General features: G+C 48.3%; 1 protein-coding gene and 1 pseudogene across 2 annotated transcripts in view; one reads left to right on the top strand and one right to left on the bottom strand.

Annotated features, from left to right (window-relative positions):
* The window catches only part of LOC126528965 (uncharacterized), a 292,870-nt gene that overhangs the window by 240,464 nt on the left and 36,626 nt on the right, over positions 1-15,780 (bottom strand). The gene's annotated exons all lie outside the window — the stretch shown is intronic.
* LOC126529500 (U2 spliceosomal RNA) lies at positions 14,079-14,257 on the top strand (annotated as a pseudogene).

Genomic DNA, 15,780 nt, shown 5'->3' with positions numbered 1-15,780 from the left:
GGTTCAAGGCTGAGCACAAAGAGTACTGGGGATAGAGGGCACCCTTGGCGAACGCCACGAGTAATGGGAAACGGTGCACTTTCTCGACCATCAAGGAACAATGTACTTCGGATATTAGAATAGGTATTCCTAATAAGTTCAACAAAATTTGAAGAGAATCCGAACGAGGTCAGTACATAAAAAATGTAGTTATGTTCAAGGCGATCGAATGCCTTTTCTTGATCTAGTGAAACTAAGAGACCACGTGCCGACCTGGTCAGCGTGTATGTCATTATGTCACGCGTAACGAACGAAAGACTGTGTATCTCTCTGCCAGGGACTGAGCATACCTGATGGTGTCCTATTAGGGAAGGCATCAGGCTTCTCAAGCGCCGGGTGAGAACAGCTGTGAAGGTTTTGTAGTCAACGTTGAGAAGCGTGATTGGCCTCCATTCCTCTGGGTGAACTGATGACGGATCGTGTTTAGGTATTAGCACAATGCGACCGTCCCGAAAACTAAGCGGGAAATCAAGGTTCTCAAAGCATTGGCTGATGACAGATACGAAAGTGGCACCAATATCTTCCCAGAACGTGAGATAAAACTCAACGGGTAACCCGTCCGGCCCTGGGGCCGAGCCACGCTTCATGGAAGATAATGCTGCCTTCACTTCCTCGGCTGATGGTCGTGCACAAAGACGGTCAGCTACCTCAGGTGGAACCTGAGGCAGACCACTAAGCAATGTATGAAATCCTCGAGAGCCCGAATCTATTTGCATGGTCGTACGCGCCATGTTTTCAAAGTGCGTTACGAAGAGCGAATAATCACGCGTGGGAGGTGGTGTAACAGGAAGTGCTCTTGGGGCCGCAGAACCAAATGCATTCGGCTGTCTAAAAAGCGAGTTTCTTGAAAAACGCAGAACTTCGGGGTGTGCACTCGGATTACGTCTGCATCGCCAAGCAGCAGCTGACAAAGACGACGCCGCGATGAGGCGTTGGAAACGCCTCCGTAGCTCACGCTGCCAGGACAGCATCAACGGAGTCAGTTGATTGACCCGAAGGGCGATGCGGAGCTTCGTGGCAGTATCCGCCAGTTCTTCTGACATACGTCGTCTGAGTGCACGTCCTTCAACTGAACAGTGCAGACGCCACTGCACCTTGAGCGTATCCCATGACTCTCGGTCAGATCTAGAAACAGAGGCGCCCAAGACTCTTGACAAACAAGAGCGCGAGCGCGCGTCATGTAGAACGCGGATGTCCAGACGCCAGGGTTTTACTGATGAGGAAGCAGGGAAACGAATTTCAAGTATTACTGGTTTGTGGTCGGAAATATAAACAGGGGATAAAGGAAACGTTATCACATCAGACCGGGTGACATACTGAGCTAAACTGCTTGGCACATAGGCACGGTCTAACCTGCTTGACGACACACCACGTCGCCAGGTCCAGGCAAATAAAGAACCATGAAAAAGTTGATACGTATCCAGCAACGAAAAATGCTGGACGAGGCGACGCAACTCCCGTGCGTTCCAATCAGGGCGACCCCAGCCCGGGCCTTGCACATCTGCTCGCGTGTCTAAGACGCAGTTAAAATCCCCAACGAGCACCACGTGACGACCGTCAAGGAAATACACGTCCAGGTCACGGAAAAAATCATTGGACTTAATGGCCTGCGCGGGTCCATATATGCACAAAATCCGTAACCTAAATGAAGATAGTACACAATCAAATGCCAATATTCGCCCAGTCCCATCATAAAAGACATGATGATCTCGCAAGAGAGCTCTGTTGAAAATAATAATACCAACTCCGCTAGATCGTGATGTCGCGAAAGAGAAGAAACAGTCTAGGTTAAAAGTGCGTTTGAAATTAAGGACATGTCCAATGGTGAAAAAATTTGTTTCTTGTAAACACAGTATGTCACAATTTTTTGCGCGGGCCACGCTGATAATTTCGGCTTGTTTTACAGGGCTTCGGAACCCTTGTGCATTTAATGAAATAATCTTCAGGGTGTCAGCCATAATTAATTAAATGTATCACCAAACTGACCTGGTCGTGTTGTTCCAGTCGGCGCCCTGGGAACAAGTCCAGGGGTTAAGCAGTGCACGCGTCACTTCTTCGACCCTCTCGAAGAAGGCCGAGGTTTTTTGGGCCGCTGTAACTCGGCACGGCGATCGGGGCCGCCGTCCGAGCCAGAGGCTGACGCATGAGCGCGCTTTACGTCTCGTGGGGCCGCCATTTCTATGTCGAGTTCATCCAGGCTTGGCGAGAGTCCAACGCTGCTATCAACTCCGAGGCTGAAGCTGTTTTCTGATGATGACGACGTCGGTAGCGGTAGGGCGGCGGGATTGAGTTCATCGTCGCCGACAACTTCGGCAGCTGGGGGCTCGTTCAGATGTAATGGTTGCGCCGTTGTAGGAGATGTAATTGAGGCGGATGAAGCTACAGCAGATTTCGTGGGTATATCGACTGTAGTGATTGCAGGGTCAGGTGTTTTATCTCTATTTAAAACGTTGCTGCGATCAGGAGGACTGATGGTAGCAGCCGAAGGGGAGGCGCTTTCGGCCACAGCACCCGTGTCCTTCGCTGCTTGGAAGGCCAGCGAACATGGCGTGTTGCGATCCGCCACGTCATGACCTTCTTTCTCAGTAGAGGAGGCCGGCGAAGATGGCGCGTTGTGACTTCCCGAGCTGCATGCCTCTTCTTTTTCATTTCTTGACGCTGCTTCTTGCAGTGTCAGTGCGATTTCTTTGGTTACGGCGTCACGCGCAGTCGCAACCGCAGTTGACGCCGGCGGTAAGGGTGGAAAGGCTCCAGCAGCAGCATCTGAGTATGAACGCCGCACAGGGCACGCGACCGTAGGGTGACTATCCCCGCAACGCCGACAAGGACGGTCACACCCGTCGCTTTCGTGGCCATGGACGCCACAACGGCCACAGAACGCGGCGGTGCACTGTGCACGGTAGTGGTCGCTGGAACCGCACCGCCGACACACTCGTTGCAAGCCGCGGTAGTCGAACGTCACACGATGACCAGAGACTCGCAGATAATTTGGGACCGGGGTTGTGGTACTCATTTCCATACGCACGAAGCGTGTGCCCGTGAGCACGCCACGTCGTCCGCTCATAAGACCAGCGTTGACAGACAGAACCTTGCCGTATGGTGATAGTGCCTGGACGAGGACTTCGTTCGGGACGAAGGACGGCAAAAAGAGGCAGGTTACGTTGGTTACCTGCGGGCCGACGGGGACGACGGGACAACGCTCGCCACCGATGACGAGGCAGCCAGCATCGACGATTAGAGACATGGAAGCCATGCTCTTGACGGTGACTTGGAAGTTGAGGCCTCCCATGTGCTGAACGCAGTAGACCTCAGAGAGGCCAACTATTGAGGCCGTCGCGTCGACGACGGTCTCGGGACCATTCCCCGTAGGGACAACAACATCGAAGACGTGGGCCTTCGAGGGAGTCCATGACGCTGTAGGCGCCATGGCGTGAGAGGTGGACGTCCCCGACGTGGAACACGCAGGGGCGTCGGTAGAAGCGCTTGTTCCGTGCTCTTCTTCTATTTAAAACGTTGCTGCGATCAGGAGGACTGATGGTAGCAGCCGAAGGGGAGGCGCTTTCGGCCACAGCACCCGTGTCCTTCGCTGCTTGGAAGGCCAGCGAACATGGCGTGTTGCGATCCGCCACGTCATGACCTTCTTTCTCAGTAGAGGAGGCCGGCGAAGATGGCGCGTTGTGACTTCCCGAGCTGCATGCCTCTTCTTTTTTAGCTAGCCCACTAAATTTAGCGAGGAAGAGAGACATTAGCGCCGATATCTAGTAGCAGGAGTGCGTTAAAATCTAAGCCCGCCGATGTTCAACATGTTTACTCTGTTCATAACGACAATTTTACAAGTGAGTGTTGCCTTAAGTTATACGAGAAATTTTATGTACTAGTGTTGAGGCGTGATGCGCATGTCTTTAATCTCAATATCTAAAAATATACTTTCCGCACAGTGAAACAACTTAGAAATGCGCTTGCTGTTCCCGCGCAGTAGACTGGTAAGGCCCGCGACCGGAAGTTTCTTTGAGGCCGCACTCCCGCAGCCGTTATCGCGCGAGTGAAACTATCTGTACGCTTCTTCTGGGACGAGTTCGGAACCCCGTGCAGCGTCTGTCACCACAGAGGCGCAGCGTCCCGAAGTACTCGCCTCTGCGTCTTCGGCCTCTGGTCGAAGACGCTACACAGGGTTCCTCAATTCTTCCTATACGTTTAAAAAGAAAAAGAATTACAGCACTCTCCGATTTGAGCGGTGATATTATTTCGTGCTTTTAATATTTATTCGATTGAGAAGATTTAGGATAAAAGCCGTGCGCTTTCAAGGACTATGTTTAATGTCGTTTGTTTGCGGGCTGCCCATGCTCCGAAATTCCCAGGAATAACTTAGAATATAACGTAAGACTTTGTTTGGGCAACCTTGGCGGTCCAGTAGCATAGCATCGTAGGCCAGTGTTTAGGTAAATCGATGAGTTCCGTTAATACACTTTGGTTTGTGTCGTCAAGCCGCTATTTTGTAGCGAACGCGTTTTCCCGATGCTGGCGCCTTTAGGGGCTGTTTGCGAGTAGTCAAGAGCATCGCTGAAAATCTCGGCCTCAGTGTTCGTATCGTCTTTTGGTGAAATAAACTTTTTTTTTTCAACCACAACCGGTGAACGCTGAAAGCTGGTCAGCGGTGGTATCACCTGATCCGATAGACCTATGTTAACTGGTCCGTGCCGAGCACGACGCTGTTGTACTGCATTGACATTGCTCTTCCCGTCGCCGCTCATCGTGTTCGTGCTGCTCTTCGGGAGTCCTAGCTATGCGCGGCGCTATCATAACACAAACGGAATCAGTTGCTATAGGCGGGTTCTTCGTTTACATACGAAAGCGTAGTATGCTACAGTTGCCGCTTCCCGGCAACTGTAGCCTAGGCAACCGTCGTCTTCTTTACCGGGAAACGCATGTCGGCGAACGCTATGCGTAATGGCGACCTTTCTGGGTGTGATGATGATGATGATCGCGTTGATGATGATGATTTACTGGCATCCCCCATTGAAACGGGGCGGGGACAAATCGTCACCCAGCCTGTCTGAGCCACTCATGGATGGATGGATGGATGGAAGGTAGGAGCGTCCCTTTTGAAACGGGGTGATGGCAGTTGCCACCATGCTCAGCGTTCTATTTTTTGTTTAACTGTGTTTTGTGTCATTAAAATTCGCCACTTTCTTTAAATACGTCTTCCTGCACTTTTAACCTTATGTCACCTCTCTGCTTTTGAGCCACCAATCCTCCAGTCGCTTTTTTTGCTAATTTCCACCGCATATTTATTCACAAGACTGTTGTCATCTTTGAACCCTATAGGGCCTCAGGAAGCGTGACTGTGCCCGCATCAACATCGGGATGGATACCATCACATTTTAGTACGAGGTGTTGTATTGTTTCTACAGATTTACCACACACAGTACACGTGTCTTGTTCTTCGTTAAATTTCTTTTCATAGCTCACGCCGCGGAGGCGGGCGCCATCTGGCGGTGCCGCCCGGAACCCAGCGGCACATGTGACGCGCGCCTCTCGCTGTGATTGGTTGAGTTTTTTTGGGGCTGCGAAGGGAAAGAAACACCGGGATCCTACTCGTAGAGCATCGATGTAGGAAACGTGCATTCGCCATGGATAAAGCCAAATTAATAACAAAAGTTCGGGGCCTGTATGTACGGGCTCCGTGATCAAGGGTTCCGAGACGTCATGTTATCATTTGTATTTTATCCTCAACGAGCGTACGTATTATTCTTTTTTCGCATCAATACTACTTCTATATATATATATATATATATATATATATATATATATATATACCCTGCATACACGGCATGCATAAACATATGTAGCATACATATACCTAAATGAGTGTAACACCTCACGGAAACGGCGACAATCGCGGCGAAGCTTCGCAGACTTCGCCTGGACTGTGTCGGCATAATTGCCACGGCAAAGAGAGAGAGAGAGAGAGAGAGAGAGAGAGAGAACATGGCTCGTTATCCCAGAATCGCTCGAAAAACATAAACACGTTACTCCATCTGCCAACGCTTTGCAAAACACCAAATGACGCTGAATATCCAGCTAGAGCAGCAATATGCTTCGCGTAACATCGATTTTCCCAACGCGTGGTTTTTTTTTCCTTTTCTGCTTTTCTTTTTAAATTTGATGCAGAAGCATGGAAACCTGGACTACGTCAGAGCCGGCTATTCTAAAATCACGTGCTCGTTACGGAAGAATAAAAAAACAAAGAAGAAAGAAAGAAATTATTTAAAAAATGCACGGTACGCACACACGAACTCAAGCGTACAATGATTGTCCCGTTCTTCGGGCACGAAAAGTGCAGTCCACTGTTCTTGTTCTTGTTCCCCTTGTTCTTGTCCTCCTTATTCTTCTTGTTCTTGCTGTTGTCTTTCCTCTTCTTGGGTGCTCTTCCTGTTGTACATATTGTTCTTGACCTCCTTCGTGTTGTTGTTTATCTTGTCCTTCTTGTTATTGTAAGGTACGCTAAACGCGGCCAGGCATTACGGTCGGCTCCATACGGTATCTATACTGTACACCCTACCGGCATACCGCCGTGTCTGCGTGTATAAGCACGTACGTATACGCAACATTCCGTGCGCCCACTCGACCTATCGCCAAGAGCCGTGCCTCCGTTTTTCGTCGTTATCATTATTTCGTTGCCTCGCTCGGCTTACGCTTTCCTTCGCGGGTCCTCTCAGCTGATGCACGCACGCACACACACACACACACACACACACTCGAACGCCCGTGTGTGCTGCGCACGTGGGTCGTTCGTTCATTCAGGACTCGCCGGGGCGTGGGAGACGCGGACTTGCCGGCGCTGCTGTCGCAAGAGGGACGCAATTCCCGAAGGCGCCACTCGTTGAGCCGGTCATCGTCGCGAGCATTCTTTGTTTATTTAATTCTTTCTTTCTTACTTTCTTTCTTTCTTTCTTTCTTTCTTTCTTTCTTTCTAGCTTGCTTGCTTTCTGTCTTTCTTTCTGTCGTTTCCTTCCTTTACCTTTCTTCTTTATTCGTATAGCTTGCTTTCCTTGTTCAAGTGCGGAAAATTACGGAAAAGAAACACTCACGCGCCGGGCTGCAACGATCACGAATGAAACGGGCGATGACATTTTTTTTTTTTTCTCTCAACGCCCGGAAAGGTGCGTTTCAAATCGAAGTTTTTTTAAGGGACCTTCTCTCGATGTGGAAGGTGATAGTTCAACTGCCAGAATTCGTATTGCCCCCCTTTCCCCCCCACACACACTTTTCTTTCTCTCTTTCTCTGTATAAAGCGAATATATTTATCTTATGTGTATTTGTGCATAATACGGTGAAAGTGCGGTTTCGTGACGATTTAGTTATTGTTTCGGTTAGTCTATTTTTACAATACGGTGTTTCAACCTATTAAGAGTGACATCAGGGTTCAATATGTTCTTCAATGTCTTCTTTTTTTGTCTTCTCCACCCCTCTTATTATTTTCCTCTTCGTGTCACCTCAAACAGCTCATCTGAAATAGAAAGTCAGGGGTGTTACACGGGTGCGTTGTAACAGGGGCGTTCTCGTCTAAGCAAAAGATAAAAAAAGACTGCATCTTAATGCTGACGTCGCTGCCAACGCCGTGAGCAGCACTCGGCAGCAGAATGACGTAGCCACTGACTTCACCGTTGCTGGTAAATTCTGAGTTTATTTGATTAATTGGGTTTCTTCGTGATTTCAAGAAAGGTACAGGAGATAAAGGCGTTCAAGCACCTGACAGGGACTCGTGTACATATGCTGTACATAGCGCGCGCGCACGCACACACACACACACACACACACACACACGCACTGTGTGTGCGTGTGTGTTGCATGCTTTGTCTTACGTTTTAATGGTTTGTACTGTATATAGTACGTCTAGCGCCCTTGTAAGCTTTGCTGCGATGATGAAATTTTGCGTGCTCACTGCACCAAAAGGTCTCCTTCCTGCCCCTATGCTATGCGTGATGGGCCTTTGGGGTGAATAAAAGAAAAGGAAAAGAAAAAGAACGGAAATCCTGGACATGACTTTAGAACAAAACATTTATAGGCTCTACTTTGGCCGTCCAAACATATATTTTTCTCTTCCTCTCTTTCCCCTTCCCCCAAAAGTGTGCCCACCCTCCGAGCATCGGCTTAGAAACCTATACGCGTAAGTTGACCTTGGCGCTGACGCGCTACTGACGCTACATACGAAAGCGCACCACGTGTTTACCGTATCACATGCGACCAAGAAACGACCTCGCCGCCCTCACAACTGCCGCTTACGCGAAACAAAAAAGAAAATACACACAAACGCAACGCCAACGCAAAGCTTCGCTAAGCGCGGGAACTCGGTGAAGGCCGCTGCTACTACACACACACTTCTACGCGTCGTTCTCACTATACAGATACGAAGGCACCGAGAACACTTGCGCGGGTGGTAGTGGTGAATGAATGAAACGTGATGACATCAAACCAGAACCACGAGCCCTCCCTCCCCCCCCCCCCCCCCCGGGCCGCCGCCCACGGAGCCACACCCTCCTTTCCCGACAGGATTGCGTTTTAGCGGTGTGCCGACGCGTCATCGAAAGCGGGAACGCCAACACGCCTCGTTGCGAGCGACTCAGAACGTTCGGGAACATTCGACAGAGAGACAGAGTGATAGAAACAGAACTTAGCCCAGAAATCAAGCAAAGCTAAAGTCGTAGGGGTGCGCGAATAGTAATTTCCGAGATCGAATGCGAGTCGACTGGTGCCAAGAGCGAATCGAACGCCGAATACTTCTCGAAAAGCTTCTTTTTTTTTTTTGAAATAATCAACAGGCTGTTTTCGCAGTTAACGTGAAACGGTGTTCCCGTCCTGGCATTAGTAACGCCAGCGAGTTGCTGCCATTACGAAGTATTTCTAGTGGCGCAAAAAAAAACACGAGGACGCAGAAGAGAGAAACAGACACACACAGGCGCTAACTTCCTGTTGGAAGTTAGCGCCTGTGTGTGTCTGTGTTTCTCTTCTGCGTCCTCGTGTTTTTAGCGCCACAACAAAAACTTCAAAATGTCACACCAACAAGCCCAAATGTCTACATTGATGGGCTGCCACTACGTCGCACGCTACGACGCGTTCTCTATTATAAAAACACAAATGGGCACGATAGGAACAAATAAGCACTTCGCTCGCATACACAAGTCTCTGCGGAGAGTGCAATTGGTCGCTGCATACGCATAGCGACCAACGTATAGCGTACTCCGCTATATAAGCTCTCCCGTTTTGTGTCGGGACGATGTCCGTGGGGATGAAACTTATCGCGCTCTCGGTCTGATTGCATGTTTAATCGCGCACAGCTGACGTTCCGAATTGTTTAAAAGGGCATATTCCATAAATATTCGTGTTTACGAATATTCACACACACACACACGCACACACACACGCACACACACACGCACACACACACGCACACACACACACGCACGCACACACACACACGCACACACACGCACGCACACACACACGCACGCACACACACGCACACACGCACGCGCACACACATGCACACACGCACACACACGCGCGCACACACGCACACACGCACACACACGCACACACACACACACACACACACCTACTAAAGTGACAACGATGCGACAACTTTCGCACTCATCGCCGGTAATTGTTTTCTTAATCCTGCGTTTTTTTTTTTTCGTTATGATGGTTCTGCAATGTAGCATTACGGGAGATAGGCACGTACATGTTGATGAAATCGTTTTTCGAACGCAAATTAAGTGCGCCCTTGCCCACTAATGCAGAATATATAGTCGGCGAGGAAAACTTACGGGACACCTACTAAAGTGACAACGATGCGACAACTTTCGCACTCATCGCCGGTAATTGTTTTCTTAATCCTGCGGGGTTTTTTTTTTTCGTTAAGATGGTTCTGCAATGTAGCAGTCCGCGAGGTACACTTACATGTTGTTGAAATCGTTCTTCGAACGCAAATTAAGTGCGCCCTTGCCCACTGATGCAAAATATACAGTCGGCGACGATGAAAACTTACGGGACACGGGATTTGAAAATAAAAATAAGAAAAAATGAAAAGAAATTCAGTATTTTAAAAAGAAGCCGAGGGAAACAGCCTCGAGTTAAAAGTTTCAATCTGGAGCAGCTTTTGTGACTTACATAGTGATCAATCAAGGCATAATTGCGACACCTTAATAACTAGGAAATTCACACTCATCGTGGAACGTCATTGGCAGATGGAGACTCTAACCCAAACCCGACTAACTTATTTTTTTATTTTACGACTTTCTTTTTTCTTTTGCGGAATATTATTTTCCTTCCAAAGGCTTCCAGCAGTTACGGCAAACAGATTGTTAGCATCGCTGGTATAAAACCTTGCAGTAGCCTATACGGACTCGTGTAAAATCTGCGCTAATATTGTCATCACCCCAGTGTTCGCTTATAGATCTTAAATTGCAAGTTTGCAAACTCTGTTTTTGCTTTGGGGCGTCTCATTTTATTCCCTTCCTTGATCCTCCGGTTTCTGATTATGTACCAGTGTTTGCCTTAAATTGTGTTGTTTCACCACTGTCTGACTTACGCAATCGTTTTCTTCTTTCTTCGTTTTCCTACTGTCTAATCACAATACACGCCTTTTTATTAAGGTATACTTATGCAACTGAGAACAAGAGGACTGCAGTTGTTTCTACTGTGGGCCCTCGTTGTATAACATATATATATATATATATATATATATATATATAGCTTGACTTCTGAAGCATGCATTGAAGAAAAGAAAGGAAAATAACCGTCACATTTCTATGACCAGCAATGCACAGTTTGCCACAAGACATATATATATATATATATATATATATATATATATATATATATATATATATATATATATATATATATATATATATATTATATATATATATATAAATGTGACGGTTTTGTTCCTTTCTTTTCTTCGGTGCATTCTTCGAAAGTCAAGCCTATCCAACGCAATGTTTGGAATCTAACTGACGCAATAGCTTGATTCAGTTAACGAAGTAGCAGCAGTAGCGGATAACACGAGCCGGCAGCCTCCGTTGCCTGTGCCGTCCGTTATGGCCGCCGTCTTCACGAGCGCGAAGGCTATACGCGCGTGATGCTTGACGAGGGAAGAACGTTGACGGAGGCGCGCTTGCGCCGAGAGAGAGAGAGAGAGATAAAGTGCAGACACACATATCTAAACACATTTAAGGTTTTTCATACCCCCCCCCCCCCCCCACCCCCCTGTAGATGCCGCAGTGGCAGATTATAGTTTCGAGGGATCGGCCCGAGAACGGGCACGCGCGCTGTGGTACTTATTCAGAGGCCGCCATACCCAGTGGTCACTGAATAAACTCAGCGACGCAGCAGACATCACATATCCAAGTTTGCCCGTGTATATCCGCGAATGCATATGCGGCGAGAAAACGGCGACGAACTCAAAAAAAAAAAACAAAAGAAAAAACGGGGTTGTAGGAAAACTCCGCTTTTTAAAGGGCAAGAAGACAAAAAAAAAAAAAGGAAAGCGAGAAAAAAAAAAAAGAAGGGAAGGCCGGGCCCGTGACGTAGGCGTCACGCGATCCTCCAGCTCCGGTATGGGAGAACGCAGCCTGGGCCGCTATCTTGTACACGTTCGAAAAGGCGACGTTCGATTTCGCCTCACGCGATTGGACTAGATTGGCCTATAGCAAAGGCCGCGATATCGGCGCAGCCTGGACAATCGCGCGACACGAAATCGAACGTTGGCTTTTTCGAACGTGTACGAGATAGCGGCCCTGCGGGAAAGGAATTTCGCTTGCGGAAGCTAGACGGGGCGAGCGGAGAGAGCGTCTGCGTTGGCGGTGACGCTCGCCTCTCAAAACCGTGGGTTCGCGGCACTTCAAAAGCTTTCATATCGGCTATTATTGAGCCTACTTGAAGAACTCTTCCGGCAGAACGCTCCTCAGAGGGCACGCAACAACTTCCAGCGTATAACCAACATTTGCTACGTGGCCTGGCGAGGGGGCCCTTTAAAACGGAAGCACTGCTTCCGAAGGACTAAACCCTAGACGCACGGGCGATGTGCCCTAGATATCGGATACGCTTTGTACCGCAGCAGCCTCGCCTGCCCCTATGCACACTCCGTCAACTATAGCATACAGCCAGCAAGCCAGTACGCCCGCTCTCCCGCGTGTTTCGCGCATGGCCCCCGTCGTCCGCGCGACGAAAAACAGATCGCCCACACTTCGCGACGAACGACACACTCGGCGCACCCTCGGAAGCCCGTACAGAAACGCCGCGCACGCGCATAAACACGAGCCAGAGGGGCTCGACAAGGTCGCAATTAATCTACGAGGCGACGCGGAGAGGTTTTTGAATGCTGGGGAAATGAAGAGAAGCGTGCGCGCGTGTGTGGAAAGTCTTTCGCGGCAGGTGCAGCTGACTATTGCTTCGCGTATATAGCTGGTTTATACGAATATACGCTCTCACTGAATGTGTTCGACTCTGTGGGTGAAGTGTCGCTACGCAATGGCGGCGCTTACACGAATGCGACGCGAGCGCGTCGCATCGAGAGCAGGAGAACGCTGGAACACGTCTTCTTACGTGTGACCGTCCGCGATCGATAACTCTGTAGCTCACAAGTGAACTGCTGCCACATAGCGAATGAAAATAGACTACTGTCACCCCCCCCCCCCCCGCCCCCTATACACGACCCTACACAACTCTACAGTTGGCACCAGTTTTGCTGCACAGTTAGAATGTTTCAAAAAAAAAATATGGGAATTTTACTGCTAACTATAGACATTACACGAACTCGACGCATAGGGCACGTTCCCTATATGTGAACACATCATCGAGAACATGCGCCGACATATTATGTACTACGGGACAAAATACGTCCTCGTCTTGGGCCACCTTGACTTGTCGATAATGCGTGGCCGGAGGTTTCCTGAGGTCACGCATACGCACTACCGCCACAGTGTGGATAAAAGAGGCTATAACCCCTTTTCGATTCGCCACAAGCGTTTTGCAAAGTGCGCGGACCCTTTCGCTGTTTACAAACGTATAGGCCCTGGACGGCTTCCGGTTTTTCCCACTGACCGAGTCCGCTAAATCTAGCGAGCGAGAAAAGCATTGACGGCTACATCGAGTAGCGCAGAAGTGCGTCAAAATCTAAGCCCGCAGATTTGCGACAACTTCGCAAAACGCTTCTCGTATCTGACGCCGCGCGCGCTGCGGTCTTAACAGCGTATTCGCTCCTCTCGCTAGCGCAGGCATTGTCGTAGCTTAGCGTTTCTAGCGCCCGAGGCGTTCGGGGGCGGTGACAGACGACGCTGAGGTGACAAGGCATTTTGTTTTCGCAACACGAGAGGGAGGGCGCCAGCGCTAGTACGCGAATGATGCGCGAACGTAAGCGGCTCATTAGGAGGAGGAGGAGAAGGAGGAGGAGGCAACTTAACGACCAGGCGCGAACATTTTGGCAACGGTGTTACAGTCGCCTTAATCATTGAACGCCCGTTCGTCTACCATCTTTCTTCAAAGGCGCGGTGCTTCGCAACCGCTTCGCGTGGGACGACGCGCTGAGTGTAACGTACGGCTAATGATCGGCTGTATGCGTTAGCGATTCTATATACCGTGTCTCCCAGCTAACGCTATAGCCGAGCTGTTCTTTTTTTTTAATAGATAAAATGAAATTCCTGAGCTGTTCCACTCTGTCAAGGTGGATGACCAGCGAAGCTGTTTAGCGCACGACATAGAGCTGACACTGAATTTTGAACAAAGGTGCGAACTCATTTACCGAGATTTTTTTTATACATACATTAGCGTGGACGACGGGACCGCCGCCCCGAGGAGCCGGAGGAAACTAGACACGCGTGACCATGGCCTCAGAGAGAAACGCGCGCGGGGGTGATCTCGGAGGCCATGGCGTGACGATTTCGACGGGACCGCTGCCACGGGAGAGCGGAGGGAAAAGAGAGGAGATACGCAAGCGCTTAGAACGTCGACAAAGAGAGGGCGGCGCGAAAGTAGACATGGCAGACGAGGGCCAAAGTGTAGCGTGCGTTCTTAACAGCTTCATATCCGATACGGGTTCTATTTGCACTCGAGATATTAAACTCATTTTTGCGAGGTGGCGGAGTGCTTGAAGCCTGCTTCACTCCGCTGCGGGTCGGCCCGGTGTTGCACTACCTTCGGGATCGCACCACGGTTATCGCACACGAAGAACGAAAATGCACGGAACGCTAGCCATAAACACCTTCGCTGTAAAACGCAGTGCAAGATATGATTATAAGACCTACGGTTCTAGGTCGTCATAGCCAAAAGTCATAGCTCTGACTATACCGGACACCGTCTGTCTTATAACCGTATCTTGCACCGTACTTGTTTTTAAATTTTTTTTTCAATAGCTTGGATAAGGTTAGCTGGGACACCTTATACAGGGTTTTTCACGTAACTTGAACTAAGGCGTTTAAGAAGTGGCTAACCGCAGATGAATGAAACCAACTACATATGCTTTGCCGTCATGTGGCGCTTCTTAGAGTATGTTTTATATTTCGCTTAACTGGTTAATTAACTAAGCTCAATTATGCAAAACCTTTAGTATTCCCTTTAGGATCAAGTGCGTTTCGTTACGTTGTAAATGGTATTCAGAAACGACCGATCCAATTTCTTGTGGCAACGTACATGCTGCGTGATTTCTTTCGGCGTTCAGAGAAAGCTCGCGAAATATGAAACAGAACCACGTGACTGCGTTCGTGCGTTATCGTACTGCGACTCTCTTTCACGAATTCAGCTCCAAATTTCGGCTAGACATCATGATGGCTTTTAGAAGCCCATAAATCGAGTAGGGTACTATAATAGATAGATAGATAGATAGATAGATAGATAGATAGATAGATAGATAGATAGATAGATAGATAGATAGATAGATAGATAGATAGATAGATAGATAGATAGATAGATAGATAGATAGATAGATAGATAGATAGATAGATAGATAGATAGATAGATAGATAGATAGATAGATAGATAGATAGATAGATAGATAGATAGATAGATAGATAGATAGATAGATAGATAGATAGATAGATAGATAGATAGATAGATAGATAGATAGATAGATAGATAGATAGATAGATAGATAGATAGATAGATAGATAGATAGATAGATAGATAGATAGATAGATAGATAGATAGATAGATAGATAGATAGATAGATAGATAGATAGATAGATAGATAGTCACACGAAAGAGAGCGCGCTACAAACAATTAAAATTGATGTTTTTGAATGTGTTGCAAAACATAGTATCCACATAACTACAGTAACTGTAATAGTTAAAACTTAGTTAACCGATCATTACAAATTAATTATGAACAATAGAAAAATACTGGATGCATCTTCACGCTGCTGTTCGCGACAGGCAGTTGGTTTCATGCACATGAAAGGGTTCGCTCTTTAAAAAAAAGAAATTTGGTGCCTGATATCTGGGACACCCTGCATACTTTTTTATGTATGCTCAATTCGAAGAGACTACTTCTAGGGGGGGGGGGATGCTTAGTCAGTTGACCCCTGTACTACAACCCCTCTCCCCTTCTACCCACTTACCGGACGATGGGCCACTGAGTTAAACATTGTGTCCCATTCTTTCATCAGGCGTTGTTCAAGCTTTCGCCCGACTGCGAAGGGGGGGGGGGGGGGGGGTAAGAACAAGGCGTCACGACGGCGTCGCGCT

This window comes from Dermacentor andersoni, chromosome 8 (genome assembly GCF_023375885.2).
Source record: "Dermacentor andersoni chromosome 8, qqDerAnde1_hic_scaffold, whole genome shotgun sequence".
In the NCBI taxonomy this organism is placed as follows: domain Eukaryota; kingdom Metazoa; phylum Arthropoda; class Arachnida; order Ixodida; family Ixodidae; genus Dermacentor; species Dermacentor andersoni.
This window is presented reverse-complemented; position numbering and strand designations above follow the sequence as displayed.